The sequence below is a fragment of the Salvia splendens genome, chromosome 8, assembly GCF_004379255.2.
Source record: "Salvia splendens isolate huo1 chromosome 8, SspV2, whole genome shotgun sequence".
In the NCBI taxonomy this organism is placed as follows: domain Eukaryota; kingdom Viridiplantae; phylum Streptophyta; class Magnoliopsida; order Lamiales; family Lamiaceae; genus Salvia; species Salvia splendens.
The window spans coordinates 34,284,050-34,300,563 of NC_056039.1; the positions used below are offsets into that span (position 1 = coordinate 34,284,050).

The window sequence follows — 16,514 nt, forward strand, 5'->3', positions numbered from 1 at the left end:
GGAAGTTGGCGGCTGCTTGTCATCGGGCCGAACAGGCTGAGGCTAACTTTGAGAAGGCCAGAGCTGCTAGGATTTCGGCCCAGGATGAAGCTCAGTTTGCCAAAAACCAGCTCGTCATCCAGCGGGAGCAGACGAAACGGAGGGACGCTGCTGCCGTGGTTGCCCAAGGGGAGGCTCTCCGTGTTTACACGGAGAAACTCTTTTTGAGCAGCCAGTTCTCGGCCTTTGTCGGTAGCCTGGTAAGGCTAATTGCCGATAAGGGCGAGCAGGGGGCCGACGTCGTGCTGCCTCTGTACAGCCGAGAGATAGCAGCTCGGCTTCAGAATCTGCCGCTCCTTGAGGAGCTCGCTTCATCCTCGGTCCTGCTTTCTGCAGACCGAGTCCGGAGTTGTCGAGCTGATCGGGACGAGAACCTGGAGGCTATCTTTGCCTCCGTGGGACCCGTTTCACCCGCTTCGACTTACAACGGAGAGGGTGAGGCCGAGCCGCTGGAGCTGGAGGCCGAAGTCGAGCGGGCCGGGCATCCGGAGAAGGAGGCCGATCAGGAGGCGGAGGCGAGGCCGGCAGGATGCGAGGCCGAGGCTGAGGTAGTTCAGGAGAAAGAAGCTGAACCAGACCAAGGAGCCGGAGACGAAGCTGGCGGAGTATGATTTCGTCTCCCTTCTCTTAGTCTAGTTTCTTCCTTGTAAAATGGCCTTGATGCCCTCCTAGTGTAAAATTTTCCTTGTGAATGAAAAATTCTCTACACTTGTCTTCGTATAGCTTTTCGTACTCGCCTTTATTCCTGTTGTATTTTACTATCTGCTCGGTACAGCTGCCGAACTAATATAGCTGCTTTGTACCCAAGGAGATGGAGATACTTCACTGGAAACGGCTGTACTCTTCGGCTTTGGACGAAGCTGAGAGAAGAGCTATAGCCGATCAGACGAAGAATGACGAGCTTCTGGCTCGTTTAGTGAAGCTGGAGGCCGATATCAAGGACTTAGAGTCCGATAAGAAAGATCTGGAGGCCGAGCTGAATACGGCCATTGCTGAGAGGACTGCGTATGAGGATTACATCCGTGTGCGCGGGGGAATGACCATATCAGATGTTCAGAGTCGAGTTGACGAACTGTGGGAGGAATATCATGTACTCCGTATGAACAATGTGCTGGAGAGCCCGGCTTGCCAACAAGTTGTGACATCACTGCGGCGTTGGGCTTCTCGGTACAACATTGTTCTTTCTCGGCGCCCCTCCATAGAAAGATTCCTTCGGCATATCGCGCCAACAGATGCTCGCACTCCAGATCAAACCTCTGGTTCCCTTGTTCAAAATCCTACTCCCAGTCAACAACGAACTCCGGAACAGCCGGAAACGTCAAGACGAGAACGGGCTCAGGAGCAACCGGAATCGTCAAGGCAGGGACGGACTGAAATTCGCCGAGGAGTTGTGACTATGAGCGAGCAAGATCAGCAGATGATTATTGCAGAGACTCTTCATCGCCGAGGTGTTAGGACTTCTCGGGCTCGGGGAAGAGGCGTTGGGTCGAGGATAGCATCTCGTCGACCTGCTTATTCTTCATCTGCTCGGAACAACCGAACTCGGCTTCCAGAGGATTTTGCAGATAGGTGGCTTAACTTCAGCAACCCTGGACAGTAGAATAGTCCTTTGTAATAGCGTAACGCCATTTTGTAGGGTAGCGGAGTTGTATGCCGAACAAGATTTGAAAAATGAAATTTTGTTTTCGCTTCTAACACTGTATTTACAGCTTAGCGAAAAAATTTCATCGTACTTGTCCTCGGTCTTATGAAGTAAACTTCTTTGACCGGACTTGGTCCTTGGTCTTATGAAGTAAACTTCTTTGACCGGACTCGTCTTTGGTCTGATGAAATAAACATCTTTGACCGGACTCGTCTTTGGTCTGATGAAATAAACATCTTTGACCGGACTTGGTTTGTGTTCTAATTTGGCGATTTGTCGCCGGGATCGAACTTTCCCTTGTCCTAATTCGGCGAGTTTTATCGCGTGGATCGGACTTTCCCAGTTAACCGAAGTGGTCTTATGCAGTAAACCTCTTTGACTAGACGTGGTCGTCCCCGGTCTTATGAGGTAAACTTCTTTGACCGAACTTGGTCGTCCTAATTCGGCGAGGTTTATCGCGTGGATCGGACTTTCCCTTATTGCAGTTCGTTTCAGACGAAGTGCTTGTTAAGCTGAATTGCGGTCTTGTATCCTCCTTGGAAGCTTGGACTCACAATCGTTTGCTTATTGCAGTTCGTTTCAGACGGACTGCTTGTTAAGCTGAATTGTGGTCTTATATCCTCCTTAGAAGCTTGGACTCACAATAGTCTTTAATAATCGATCTAAAAAGGGGATCAGTCTTTAAAGAACGATATACCTTGGTACCATTTGTAAGAGACGACAAGCACATAGAGACAAAACACATAGAGAAAAAATGAAAAAGACGAAGGAAAAAAACTTTAAACCTTTTTTTAAAACGACAAGTAAACGGTACAAGTAAAAAACAAACAAATAAAAACACATACCCCTATGACCGAACTAGACACGAGACGGACTGACCGGACTTTGTCTCTTACAAGTGGAACTTCTTGAGGTTGGAGACGTGCCATGTTCGGGGTACTTGTTCTCCTGACATGTGAGTCAATTTATAAGACCCTTTGCCGAGGACTTCTGACACCCGATATGGACCCTCCCATGTGGGTTCGAGTTTGCCCAGCTTTTCTGCTCGGCTTACCTCGTTGTTTCTCAAGACGAGATCTCCCACTTGAAATTGAAGCTTTTTCACCCTTTGGTTATAATACCGGGCTACTTGCTCCTTATACTTGGCTGCTTTTATGCACGCCAATTCTCTTCTTTCTTCGGCGAGATCCAGTTCTGCTCTCAGTCCGTCGTCATTCATTTCTGAGGAGAAATTTAGAGTTCGGGGACTGGGTACGCCGATCTCCACCGGAATTACGGCTTCAGTGCCGTACACCAGACTATACGGAGTTTCACCGTTGGAGGTTTTGGGCGTAGTTCGGTAGGACCATAGGACTTGAGGGAGATTTTCTACCCATTGTCCTTTGGCTTGTTCTAACCGAGCTTTTAACCCTTTCACCAGAATCCGGTTCGTTACTTCCGTTTGTCCGTTTGCTTGGGGATGGGAGACCGAAGTGAACCGCTGTTGAATGTTCAGCTCTTGGCACCAATTCTTGAACGTCTTGTCGGTGAACTGAGTCCCATTATCCGAGATGAGGATGTGGGGTATGCCAAATCGGCACACTATGTTCTTCCAGACGAAGTCCAATGCCTTTGAGCTCGTTATCGTAGCTAATGGTTCAGCCTCCACCCACTTCGTGAAGTAGTCTACGGCAACGATAAGGAATTTCATTTGCCGAGGAGCTTGAGGAAGTGGTCCCACTATGTCTATGCCCCATTGCATGAAAGGCCAAGGGCTTTGCATAGTGTATAGATCGGTCTGCGGCATCCTTGGGACATTTGCATGAATTTGGCACTTCGTACACTTCTTGACGAGCTGCACTGCCTCTTGTACCATGGTTGGCCAATAATATCCCCATCTCAGAACTTTTTTAGCTAAAGCTCTGGCTCCGATGTGGCTACCGCACGATCCTTCATGAACTTCTCTGAGGATGTAGTCCGTCTCTTCTGGTCCTACGCACCGCAATAACGGCTGGAGGTAAGACTTTCTAAAGAGGACTCCTTCATGAAGTTCGTACCGAAGTGCTCGGCACGTGATCTTCCGAGCTTCTCTCTTATCCTCGGGCAATTGTCCTTGATCCAGATACTGCAAGATCGGCGTCATCCAGTTCGGCGAGCTGGATACTGAATGTACCTCGGCTTCATCAATGCTTCGATGCATTAATTCTTCCGCCTTTGAGCTCGGATCTGAGGCCAACTTACTTAAGGTATCTGCTCGGCTATTTTCCGCTCTAGGAATGCGGATTATCCGAAAATAGGAGAAACTTCGGCTGATGCTTCGCGCTTTGTCCAAATACTTCTTCATTCTCTCGTCACGAGCTTCACTTGTACCCAACATGTGATTTACTATGACTTGTGAATCACAATGGACTTTGAGAGATTTGACGAGCAGACTTTGCGCTAACTGGAGTCCGGCCAGGAGGGCTTCGTACTCGGCTTCATTATTAGTAGTGGGGAATAGGAAACGAAGTGAGTAGGTTACCTCGTGTCCGTCGGGAGCGACAAGTAAAATACCAGCTCCACTTCCCATCTTGTTTGAAGCTCCATCTACGAATCCGCTCCAGCAGTCCGGCGGCTCTACTTCGGATTCCAAGGGCTGTGCTAGTTCGGCATTGGCAGAATTCTTCTGTTCGGCAATAATAGGAATTGCTCGATCGAACTTCGCTTCTGCAAGAAAATCTGCCAAGGCTTGTCCCTTGATGGCTTTCCGAGGTAGATATTCAATTGTGTGCTCTCCCAACTCTATAGCCCACTTGGCGATTCTGCCTGATGCTTCTGGTTTGGTCAACACTTGCCGAAGTGGCAGATCAGTTAAGACGCATACCTTGTGAGCATAGAAGTATGGCCGCAGTCTCCTTGCTGCATTTACTAATGCCAGAGCAATCTTTTCCAGTGGTTGATACCTGGTTTCTGGACCTCTTAATGCTCGGCTTGTAAAGTAGATGGGAAGCTGCTTTAGGCCTTCTTCTCGAACAAGTACCGCGCTGATGGTTTGATCCGATGCCGCTAAGTATAAGAATATTACTTCGGCTTCGGTTGGAGCAGAGAGAATAGGAAGCTCGGCTAGATAACTTTTGAGCTCGTCAAAGGCCTTTTTCTGCTCGGCTCCCCACTCGAACTTTGGTGCCTTTTTCAACACCTTGAAGAACGGCAGTTGCTTTTCGGCTGCTTGGGAAAGGAATCGACTCAGTGCGGCTAGACATCCGGTTAGCCTTTGCACGTCATGTATGGACTTCGGCATTGCCATGTTCTGAACGACTTGAACTTTTGAGGGGTTTGCCTTGAGTCCGTCTTTTGAAACCCAACAACCCAGAAACTTTCCCGAATCTACCAAAAAGGTACACTTTTGGGGATTAAGTTTGAGGTTGGCTTTCTTGAGCACGTTGAGAGTGGACTTGAGGTTGTGCTCGTACTCCGAGGTGCTTTTGCTCTTGACGACTATATCGTCAACATACACTTCGACCTCCTTTCCAATCAGGTGCCGAAAAAGCTTGTCTACCATCCTTTGATAAGTGGCTCCGGCATTCTTTAAACCGAATGGCATCTTTTTATAAGCGAAAATGCCGAAATCAGTAATGAAGGCCGTTTTTGAAGCGTCAATCTCATCCATTAAAACCTGATGGTATCCTTTGTATAGATCAAGAAAACAAAAAATTTCAAAGCCTATCAGAGCTTCTACTTTTTTATCTATGTTCGGAAGGGGATAGCAATCTTTGGGACAGTGCTTATTTAGATCGGTGAAATCTATGCACATCCGCCATCCTCCTTCCTTTTTCTTGATCATGACAGGATTGGCCACCCACGAAGGATACTTCACTTCGAATAACACATCCGCCTTCAATAATTGACGGACTTCGTCATGGATGACTTGACTTCGTTCTGCTGCAAAGAGTCTTTGCTTCTGTTTTATCGGCCGGACCGAAGGATCAATATTTAAACGATGAGTGATTACCTCGGGGGGCACTCCGGTCATGTCCAACGGAGACCATGCAAAGACGTCTTTGTACTCCTTGAGGAGCTGGATGGTTTTTTCCCGAAGTAGAGGCGTTCCCGCGAAGCCGATCTTAACCGTTCTGGATGGATCGTCTTCGTACAGCTGAACTGTCATCGAATTCGGCTCCGGTATGACTTCGGTCATTGCCTCTGACTCCGGCTGCTGTGATTGCTATGCTTGGTGGTGCCGATCTGACTGCTCGGCACTTCTAAGCGCAATTTGCAGACATTCCTTTGCTCTCTTTTGGTCACCTCGGATGACCGCTATCCCTCCTTTAGTAGGGATCTTGATGGTGAGGTGATAAGTGGAGCAAATGGCCCGAACTGTGTTGAGCCAGTCTCTTCCCAGGATGACGTTGTACGGGGACCGAGCTTTCACCACGAAAAACTCAATCATCGTACTGGAGCTAGTAGGCGCTTTCCCCACCGTGATCGGAAGGCTGATAATACCTTCAGGGCGGGTGTCCTCCTGGGCGAAGCTCTTCAGGGGAAGCGGAGCCGGGCTGAGCCGAGCTGGGTCCACTTCTAGTTTGTCGAAGCACTCTTTAAAAAGAATGCTGACTGACGCTCCTGTATCCACAAACACCCTGTGGATCAGTTTGTTTGCCACTCCGGCTTGGATGACAATGGCGTCTTGGTGAGGAGAGATGGCCGGGACGGGATCAGCATCCGAGAACGTAATCACTTCGTCCTGCTTCAGCCTTTTATGCGTTGGCTCTTCTCGATTGGAGCCTCTGCGCTCTGACTTCAGGGACGACTTGGTCTTCCCGGCAGGGAGAGCGTCAATAGTCAGGATTACTCCATCATATTGCGGCTCGTCATCGTCTTCGGGATCCGGCTGCCTTTTCGGATCCTGAGGAGCGCAGTTCGCACCTCTCTGCTTCTTATTCTTCTTTGACTGCTTGCTTTGGTATTTTTTCAATGTCCCTGCCCTCACAAGAACATCGATACCTGCAGCCAAGTTTCTGCACTCCTCGGTATCGTGACCGTGGTCTTGATGGTAGGAGCAGTAGTTATCCTGGGGTCGGCGCGCGGCAGATTTCGTCATCCGCTTTGGCTTTTCGAACAGGTCAGAGTGTAGTTCGAAAATTTCCGCTCTCGGCTTGTTCAGCGGTACGAACTGAGCGGGCGGCTTCTCGGGATTGAGACGGGGTCCCAATCTGTCTTGCACCGGAGTCCTTTGAATCCTTTCAAAAGGAGTTCGGCGAGGATGTCCCTGATCGCCAAAAGGAGTTCGGCGAGGATGTCCCTGATCGCTATGATCGGGCTTCCTCCTGTCTCCTCGGGACGATGAGCTGTCTAACGACCGTTTACGACGGTCTGCCTCATCGGCCCGGGAGTACTGGTCCGCAATGTCCCACATTTCCTGAGCTGTCTGCGGACCGCACTCAACGAGCTTCCTATAGAGAGCTCCGGGCAGGATTCCATTTTGGAATGCCGAGATGACAAGCAGATCGTTGAGATCGTCTACTTGCAGGCATTCCTTGTGGAATCTTGTCATAAAGTCGCTGATTTTTTCGTCGCGACCTTGACGAATGGAAAGCAGCTGAGCCGAAGTGATTCGGGCTTCCGCTTTCTGAAAGAACCTCCTGTGGAAGGCATCCATTAGATCTCGGTAAGATCTGATGCTGCCCTGGGGGAGGCTATCGAACCACCTTCTTGCGTTCCCGATGAGCAGCTCGGGAAACAGCTTGCACATGTGGACCTCGTTGAGACCCTGGTTCGCCATGTTATACTGATAGCGCCCCAAGAAATCGTGAGGGTCCACGAGCCCGTCGTAAGTCATCGACGGAGTTCGGTAGTTCTGTGGTAGGGGAGTTCGGGTGATGTCGTCCGAGAACGGAGTCTTCAGTGCTCCGTACACGGCGAATCCGATATCTCGTCGGTATGGAGGAGATTGAGTTCTCCTGTGATTCCGGTACCGAGGAAGAGCAGGAATATGTCGGGGTTGAGGATTCTTCTTCCTGGAAGACACGGCACTACTGCGGTAGTGACTTTCATGTCTGGATGAGGAAGGAGAATCCTCCGCTTTCGTCTTCGGCTCTTGGCTCTTTTGCAGGAAGGCTAAGAACTCATCCTGCTTCTCAGCCAAGAACAGCTTGACAGCCTCATTCAAATCAGGCTGCTGGGAAGACTCAGTGGGACGATTTTTGGAGCGGCCTGTTCCTTCGCCATGAGAACTGGTGGTGGATTTATCCCTAGGCTGTTTTCCAGACCTATGGGATGGATTGGCTTCCTCCTGGTTCTCACGGGCAGGAATACGGGTACTCTGCGATCTGGTATGCATTTTTTGGGTGGAAAAAAATGGATCAAAAATTCGCTTTATCACAAATTTTGTTCTCTGCTTCCCACAGACGGCGCCAGTGATGGATCCGCGAATTTCTGACGTTAGTAAATGCTGGTAGAGAATGAAGATTATGACACAAAGAATTTACGTGGTTCGATTTACTGAAGTAAATCTACGTCCACGGGAAAAAGGGAGGGCAAGATTTTATTGCTTGATCTGTTTTCCACAGCTTACAAATACCAACTTGCTATTTGCTATATGGTGTTTTATCTCTAGAGAGCTTAACCCTCTTCTATCTGATCTAAGTTCTATTTATATCTTGAACTAAGATCGTGGCTTGCATCACCACCCTAAGTCGTGGATGTCGTGTAGGTCATGGCCTAAGATCGTGGATGTAGCGTAGGTCATGGCCTACGATCGTGGCCTGAGTTGACACCACGTGGTAGTGGGTGTGTTGGACATCCTGTATGGGTCCACTAACTCCTTGTTCGGTCGAATACTGAGACCGAACTGCTTTGGTTGCCGATCTGAGAGTAGAGCTTGATGCCGACCTGAGAGCAGAGCTTGATTGGATGGCTTTTACCGAGCTGTAGGCTGAGGCCGAACTCTTTGGTAATGCCGAACTCATACTCCTGCTTTGGTTGCCGATCTGAGAGTAGAGCTTGATGCCGACCTGAGAGCAGAGCTTGATAGGTTGGCTTTTACCGAGCTGTAGGCTGAGGCCGAACTCTTTGGTAATGCCGAACTCATACTCTTCCTTGGGCTTTGGGCTGATGGGCCGTCATTGCTGTTGGGCTTGTTTAGTACGCACCCCATCAGCCCCGAAATCTCCGATGTCATACATTCTCAGAGCAGTAAACTTGGTTCGTTAAAATTTACTTGATCGTTCGAAAATATTCATATACTCGAACTTAATGCATTGACCTGGTTCTCTATTTGAAGGTTCTTTCTCCCATGGATTTACTTACTCCGGACATCCCGTAGCATGTGCTGTTGCATTGGAAACACTCAAGATCTATAAGTATGTTCTTCATCTTCTCCACTTAAAACCGATTTTCATTTATACAAATGCTCAACCGTTTCAGGGCCACTTTATTTCCAATTGCAACATCTGTAAATTTTGTTTGTGTGTACCCTAATATGCCATTCTACATATGAAGCGATGTACGTTAGGTAATTGCAAAAAGAAAGTATAGTATATTACCACATTCTAAAATTCGTGCGAAAGATTGAGGCAAAACGATTTTTTTGAAATCTTTTCGTAGACAACTTGTTAATGTTATTTGTCAAAATGCTGCAGGGAGAGAAATATAGTTGAGCAAGTAAACAAAATAGCCCCTAGATTTCAAGAAGGTGTGAAAGCGTTTTCGGATAGTCCCATTATTGGTGAGGTAAGATTACACATTTCTGTTTGTTTACTCGATATTTATGTATGTCATGGCATCTGCTTGCTCATCACTGACGTACGTCCCTTATCCTGAAGATACGTGGGACGGGACTGATTCTTGGGGTGGAATTCACGGATAACAAATCACCCAACGATCCTTTTCCTGCCGAGTGGGGTATACTATCTCATGTTTTTCGTTTTGTAACTGTTATCTTATGTCTATTTTGCAGTACTACGTTCTCACCTCGTATATTAAATCTCAGGTGTCGCGGCTTATTTTTCAGCACAGTGTGAGAAACGGGGAATGTTAATACGTGTTGCTGGAGACAATATCATGATGTCTCCTCCATATATCATCACGCCTCAAGAAGTTGACAAGGTCTTTCTCTACCTTTCCCTTCTCTCTTGATACACACCTATGTGCTTCATTTGTGCTATAAAACGCGCTTTAGTAACGAACTGCTACTTTTCGGAAGCTTATGCTCGTGCTTGTGGTGCAATTTTTCCGAAAACTTATCATGATATGATCGTTCTTTGTTTCGTGCTATAAAATGCGCCTTTGTGATGAACTGCTTCTTTTCGGAAGCTTACACTCGTTTAAATTGCATTTTTTTCTAAATAATGTCATGATAGACATTTTTTGCATATATGAAATATGCAGTTTTTGAAGCAATCTGCAATTTATATTTTGTTCCAAATTTTATAGTAAAGATTGGAATTTTGCTTCATTTTTGCAGCTGGTAGAGATATTTGGGGAAGCTCTCAAAGCGACAGAAGAAAGGGTGGAAGAGCTGAAATCTCAGAGGAAATAACTAGTTGATGGTTGAAATGAAATGTTGATAATGGTGAAAGCTTTGAAAATTGAATATGGTGTTTGGAAATAATAAGCAGATTTATGTGATGCTATGGAATTTCAGTTAGTCCTTTAATTGCTAATTTTTGAGCTTCTACTAATTATGTGAAATATAAATAAATGAGTTGTGCTTAATTTTGTTACTACTATTTGTTCATACAACAGAATTATACTTCAAAATAAATGAAAAGGGTAATTCTTATAAATTTCTTAATTTTCGTTCAATATTGATTTTCATATCAGCTTTAAAATCTAATTAAAATTTACTAAATTATTAATTTTTCCTTATTTTTCGAACTTTAAGATTGGAGCTGGTATGGATTAATTTACTTATCAAAATGATGTCGCTTTAATTTGTAAGTGGAGGAACACGTCGTATTATATTAAATTTATGATTTCATTTTTGGTCAATAATAATAGAGTGAACTGCATAAAATAACCCTGACCTTTTCAAAAGTTTCACTCCAGACCTCTGACTAAAAAAAATATCGCCACATGCCTTTGACCTAAACCATAATCACAAATAAGGTTTTTTCGGACCAAAATGCCCTTCAGCCCTAAAAGGGCTTTATTGTCATATCAGGTCTGCATTGGCGGCCCTGTATCCCACCTGCCACACTGCCTGATTTGACGGGCCGCACGTCAGATGTGTCTCAGTAATGATGGTGCTACAGTGGCAGTTCAAACGACCATTCCACACGATGGCGGCCACGTATTCAGGACACCTTGTGTGAATTATGAAATAAGTTTCAAAAATTTCACATACCATTTTTTCGGCCTTCCATCGTCTACCCGCCTAAAAGTCTAACAAAATAGCAAGTTTTCCCACTCCCGCCTAAAATTATAACCATTGTGAAACCCAACAATTCTCAACATTGTTTTCATCTTCATTGTATCTGCACTCTCCCCGCTCTGAAAACTATCTTGCATGAATGGCGCCTAAACGGAAGCGCGGTGAATCGTCGTCACGCCGTCGAAGCAAACCCACACCCCCGCCACCGCCACCATACCGCCGACCACCACCAGTGATCATAGATGTGGAAGAAGAAACCTGGGATATCCGAGATCCTGACCTGGAGTTTTTCGTCCCAGAGGATGAATACAGTAAGTGAACTTTTAATACTCTGGTTGTGATTTACTCTTACAAAATCGATTTTGTGTGAATATATTTTTGCTCATCCGGATACTGATTTTGTTATTCAGGCTCCACAAATGTATTTTCGTTGTGTATTTATTTTTGAGTGATTTGTTCTGTGCGCTTATTGTCCGCCTTAATAGGGGATGCACCTGGAAGATTTTCAATTGCTTTCCATCATGGAGGTTCATTCTTCAGTATGAATGATGCGAAAAAGTATGTTGGTGGGCAATTGACGTACTTCGATCTCTGTAACATAGAAAAATTCCAGCTTATAGACCTCTCGAGCATGGTACTAAAGCTGAAGTATGATAGGAAGATTATATGTGAGTTCTATTACTGTGATCCGAAGTACAGTCATGAGTGCATAGGGGTTTTAATCGGAGGCCCGTTGTTTCCCATTGTCGAGGAAACACATCTGCAGGATTTCCTCAAAGTGGCGTCTACAACGACAAAGTTAGTTCACATCTACGTTGTGGAGATAACCCGGGCTCAAGCCATACTGAAAAAAATGAAGGATGAGGCGCAAGAGCTTCTTAATTTAAGGGCTTGTAAACCCCCCAGAGTCATCATTGAAGAGATTGAGGAAGCCACACCGAATGTGCAAAGGCAAAAGCCTATACCGAAGAGGAGGCAACGGTCTCAGTTTCAAGGGCAACGGCATGAGCCTTTAATGATTTGCTGGTATGCTAGGGATGTTGAGTTCGAGGAATATCTGACGAAAAGTTTAGAAGATGATCGTGCTCAGAGAAAGATGGCCGACGAGGTAGCCAGGCAAAATTTGGCGAAAGCATTTGAAGCCGTATCCCTTGAAGCACCGGTTTCTGAGGTTGGAGAAGTATCAATATACGACATGGAATTTGTTGCAGAAAAAATATGTCTAGTTGGCTCTGTCGGAGAAGCAGAAGTTGGAGGTGGAGACTCTCATGCACACGTACAAGAGGTATTGACATGTGTGATTTACATAATGATTTAGTACCTCGTTTGTGATTTTTATTGTCGTTTGTAATTTAGTCATGCATTTGTGATAATGCACTTTGCAGGATGTAGTTAGATCTCCACCTACTGACCATTCCAATCCGATTGTCGACGTCGCTGAACCGACGACTGAGACTGAGGATGTAGTTAGATCTCCACCTGCTGACCCTTCCAATCCGACTGTCGATGTCGCTGGACCGACGACTGAGGCTGAATATGTAGTACACCAACCAGATTCGGCCGGGCCAGGATCATTTGCAAATGAAGATGTGTACCGACCAGTTTTGGACCGTGGTAGTCAGCCACAGCCAGACATACGGGTAGACAATGATTTCATGCCAATCATTGAGGACATTACTCATGAATTGTTCATGGCCGCCGCTGACACCGACACCCAATTGCAAGAGTCAGCTCCAGCTTCAGCTCCAGATCCAGTTCCAGACCCAGCTCCAGCTCAAGCTCCAGATGAGGCTTGTGCAGAACCCATACCCGCGGCAGGAGATGTACCCGATGTGTATTGTCCGTTGTTCGATTATGTTCCTGATGGATGTCATCTTCATAACGAGGGAATTAATGACGATGATGATGCTGATGAGGTTGACCATTTTATCTCTTTGGCCAACATGTGTCGTGATGAACAAATGTTTACTTCATACTACGAGTCGTTATGTCAGCAACAACAAGGAAGTGCAGAGCCACACACCGAAGCACACGGCTCTGCCCAGCAGTCTGGTGAAGGCAGCGGAGGGTCTAGGAAAAAGCGAAAGTTCTCCCCTGTTGTTGAGAAAGGGAACTTGTCATATACAAACCCCCTATACGAGCCAGATACAGTAGATGAGCTACAAGATATCCAAGATCTAGAGGACTTGGAAGGCTTGCGTAAAAAAGGTATCAAGTACACCCCCTTCAAGCTGACAAATGAGGTTCCAAATTGGAAGCCCGGTGATTTCTTTAAGGATAGAGATTATTTCTATCAGGTCATTCGCCAGTACGCGATAATGACCAGACGACCTGTACACGTAGCGAAGAATGATGGCAAAAGGCTTCGTGCCATTTGTAAGGGAAAGTCATGTGAGTGGTATGTTTATGCAAGGAAGATCGAAGCCCACAACAATACTGATTTTGTGGTAGTGAATATGCAGAGAGACCATGCTCACACATGCTCTCAAGTGTTGGATCAGCGATGGCTGACGTCCAAGTGGCTAGCCGAGCGATACATGGAGAAAATCAAGGCAAATCCCCACATCCCGTTGGCGGCTATACGGCAGTGTGTTGATGAGGAATTCGGACTCAAAGTTGGCAGGATGAAGGCGTACCGCGCAAGAGATAGTGCACTGGAAGGCATTTTTGGCAAGGCAGGACTACAGTATCGGAGACTATTTGACTACAAAGCAGAATTGGAACGGACACACGCTGACTCTAGTGTGCATATACACTACGAGAACTTCAGGGATCCTGAAGTTGTGGGCCCGCGATTCTTGAGATTTTATTGTTGTCTTGGACCGCTGAAAAAAGGTTGGATGCGTTTTTGTCGTCCAATTATATTCTTGGATGCCTGTTTCTTGCGAGGCATGTACAGAGGGCAACTTATGACGGCTATGGGAATTTATCCAAATAACGGTTGGTGGCCTATTGCGTGGGCTGTGACGGAGGCTGAGAGCTACGAACAGTGGAAATGGTTCCTCACCTATCTGGCAGATGACCTCCAAATACACGAGAATGCCCCAAGATTTGTATTCATGTCTGACCAGCAGAAGGTATGACTAATGTGATTTCATTAAAACGTGTATACTTCAAATGTGATTTCAAAGTAATAGTATTATAGTTGTGATTTGGCCTATGCAGTAGTAGTTTGAGTGTGATAAAGCGATTTTCTAGGGCTTGTACTAATTTGTTGGAAGCCACATTTGATAGGGTCTTGCAAAAGCAATCCTCGAGGATTTCCCACAGAGTGAGCATCGCTTCTGTGTACAGCACATATACAACAACTTCAAGAAGAGATTCATTGGGGAGAATTTTAAGGAGATGCTGTGGGAGCTTGCGTCGAGTACAACCCCCGAAGAGTATGTGGAGCGAATGGATGCACTGCGGATTATATATCCCCAGGCACATCAATACCTACTCGGTGTTGCTCCTAAAGAAAAATGGGTGAAGGCTTTTTTCTCGCCGCATGTTTGTTGTGATATAATCCTGAACAATATATGTGAAACCTTTAATTCAAAGATAGCAATTGCTCGGGAGCTGGCCATTGTGACCATGCTGGAGGAGATCCGGACAAGTCAGATGGAGAGGATACAGATTAGAGGCCAATGGATCAACACATACGATCACCCACTGCCGCCCGTTATCAAAGAGATAGTGGATAAGTATTTGACGAGGGCTTCTTCTTGGAGATCAACTTGGAACGGAGAGGCTTCGTACCAAGTGTCGGGACCGTCAGGTCAGTATGTAGTCAACATGCGTGACTTTACTTGCTCTTGCAGATTATGGCAGCTGACTGGGATCCCATGCACTCACGCCATCGCAACAATCAATAAGAATGGGAAGGATGTAGCAGACTATATATCCCGCTACTATTTACGGTCCACTATGACGCTTCTGTACGAGAATGTCCTCTACCCAATCAATGGGATGGGCAATTGGCCGAAGTCTTCAGATGTTGGATTTGAACTGGCACCCCCGAGGACAAAGCGACAACGTGGACGGCCAAAGAAACTGAGGCGTGAAGAACCCCAGGTTCGTCAACATGCGAATGGATCAGAGTCTCTGAGACAAATCTATGTAGTCAGGTGTCGTCGGTGCGGACAAGATGGGCATAACCGAAGAACATGCACTAATGATCCCCGCGTAGATGCCCGAACCGAGGTTGGCCAGAGTTCACAGCCCAGTGAGACCAATACGCCAACCACGACGGACGGCGGTGACAGGCCTGCGGCGTCCAACCTGGAGGTATTTGTCTAGATCTCTTTTCATTTCATAAACATTGCAAGTAGTATTCAAGAGCAACCTTACACTTTTAGAACCCTAAAATCAAGACAATTTGAACTGTTTGTTGTTTGTTGTAGACCAATACGACTGTTCCAAGGCCTAGCACACGCCGGACCAGGACACAACCGCAGCGCTGTGGCCGTCGAGGGGATCGGGATTGAATACGCGATCTTGTCTAGTTTGGGAACCTTAAAATGGGAGAAAATGGTGTTGGTTTTGTCGGTGTTTTGTAAACAATGGTATCTGGTATCTTGTATTTGCTACGCATGTGGTATCTTCAAGGCTTTTTTGTCAAACATTACTCAGATTTCACCTACGGTGGTTGTTATAGATCATCCACATAATGCACTTGTATTTGCTATGCATGTTATGGATCCAACATTATGACCGATTTTTTTGGGGATATGCTAAAGGAGTTGTACTGCATATGTCAACTATGTACGTATGGTGGTATTTCGGAGAAAGTTTTCAACGTGGTGTGTTATTTCAACTAAAGTGTTGTACGCATTGTGGTATTTCATCATAAGATGCGTACTTCATTGGTGATTAACTAAAACTATAACTAAAACTTGAAATGTTTAGCTACAAAATTCAAATGTTTAGTATCTACCTAGGCGGGAACCCCATTCGACTGTGTGAAACTTATTGTTGGGATATACTTACATTAGAAATTCAAATGTTTAGAACCAAAATTCCCATCATATTGGAAGAAAAAAGTGTTGCCATCACATTAGAAAAATAATTACAAAGCATAAAAACAATATTACAATTTTCAGCATTCGGGGCGTTTTTTTTTGTTCTAAAAATTTCTAAATGAAGACCTGCACACTCCTCGGTCTTCAAGCTCAATTTTCCCTTCAGATCTTCACATTCGTCACTTTTCAACCGGAGTTTGTCTTCAAGCTCACCATGAGCAACACTCTTGCATCGGAGCTGTTCTTCAAACCTGTCTCGTTCGAGCTTGATTCGTTGAAAGTAAGAGTCTTGGCTTGGCGATAGACCCGCATCAAACCAACGGAAGAAACGGCAATCATCGTCCTTCCAGAATGGACACCGATAGTAACGGCGGCCAGGATTGGTCGTCGTCCTTGACGTCACAAGCTCAGCCGCGACATCGTGACTACAGAGAACAACAGGTGGACAAGGCCATTCCCAATTCCAACTTGAGCCGAACGACTGCGAACTTGAAGACGA

The 16,514-nt window shown here is 46.1% G+C and overlaps 1 long non-coding RNA gene across 1 annotated transcript; it reads left to right on the plus strand.

The window, feature by feature from the left end:
• The first annotated feature begins 8,670 nt into the window (after window positions 1-8,670).
• Window positions 8,671-10,362, plus strand: LOC121745394. Its single transcript, XR_006038815.1, has 6 exons — window positions 8,671-8,842; window positions 8,922-9,000; window positions 9,280-9,370; window positions 9,463-9,541; window positions 9,630-9,745; window positions 10,104-10,362. It is a non-coding gene; the product is annotated as an uncharacterized LOC121745394 (long non-coding RNA).
• Window positions 10,363-16,514: the final 6,152 nt, after the last annotated feature.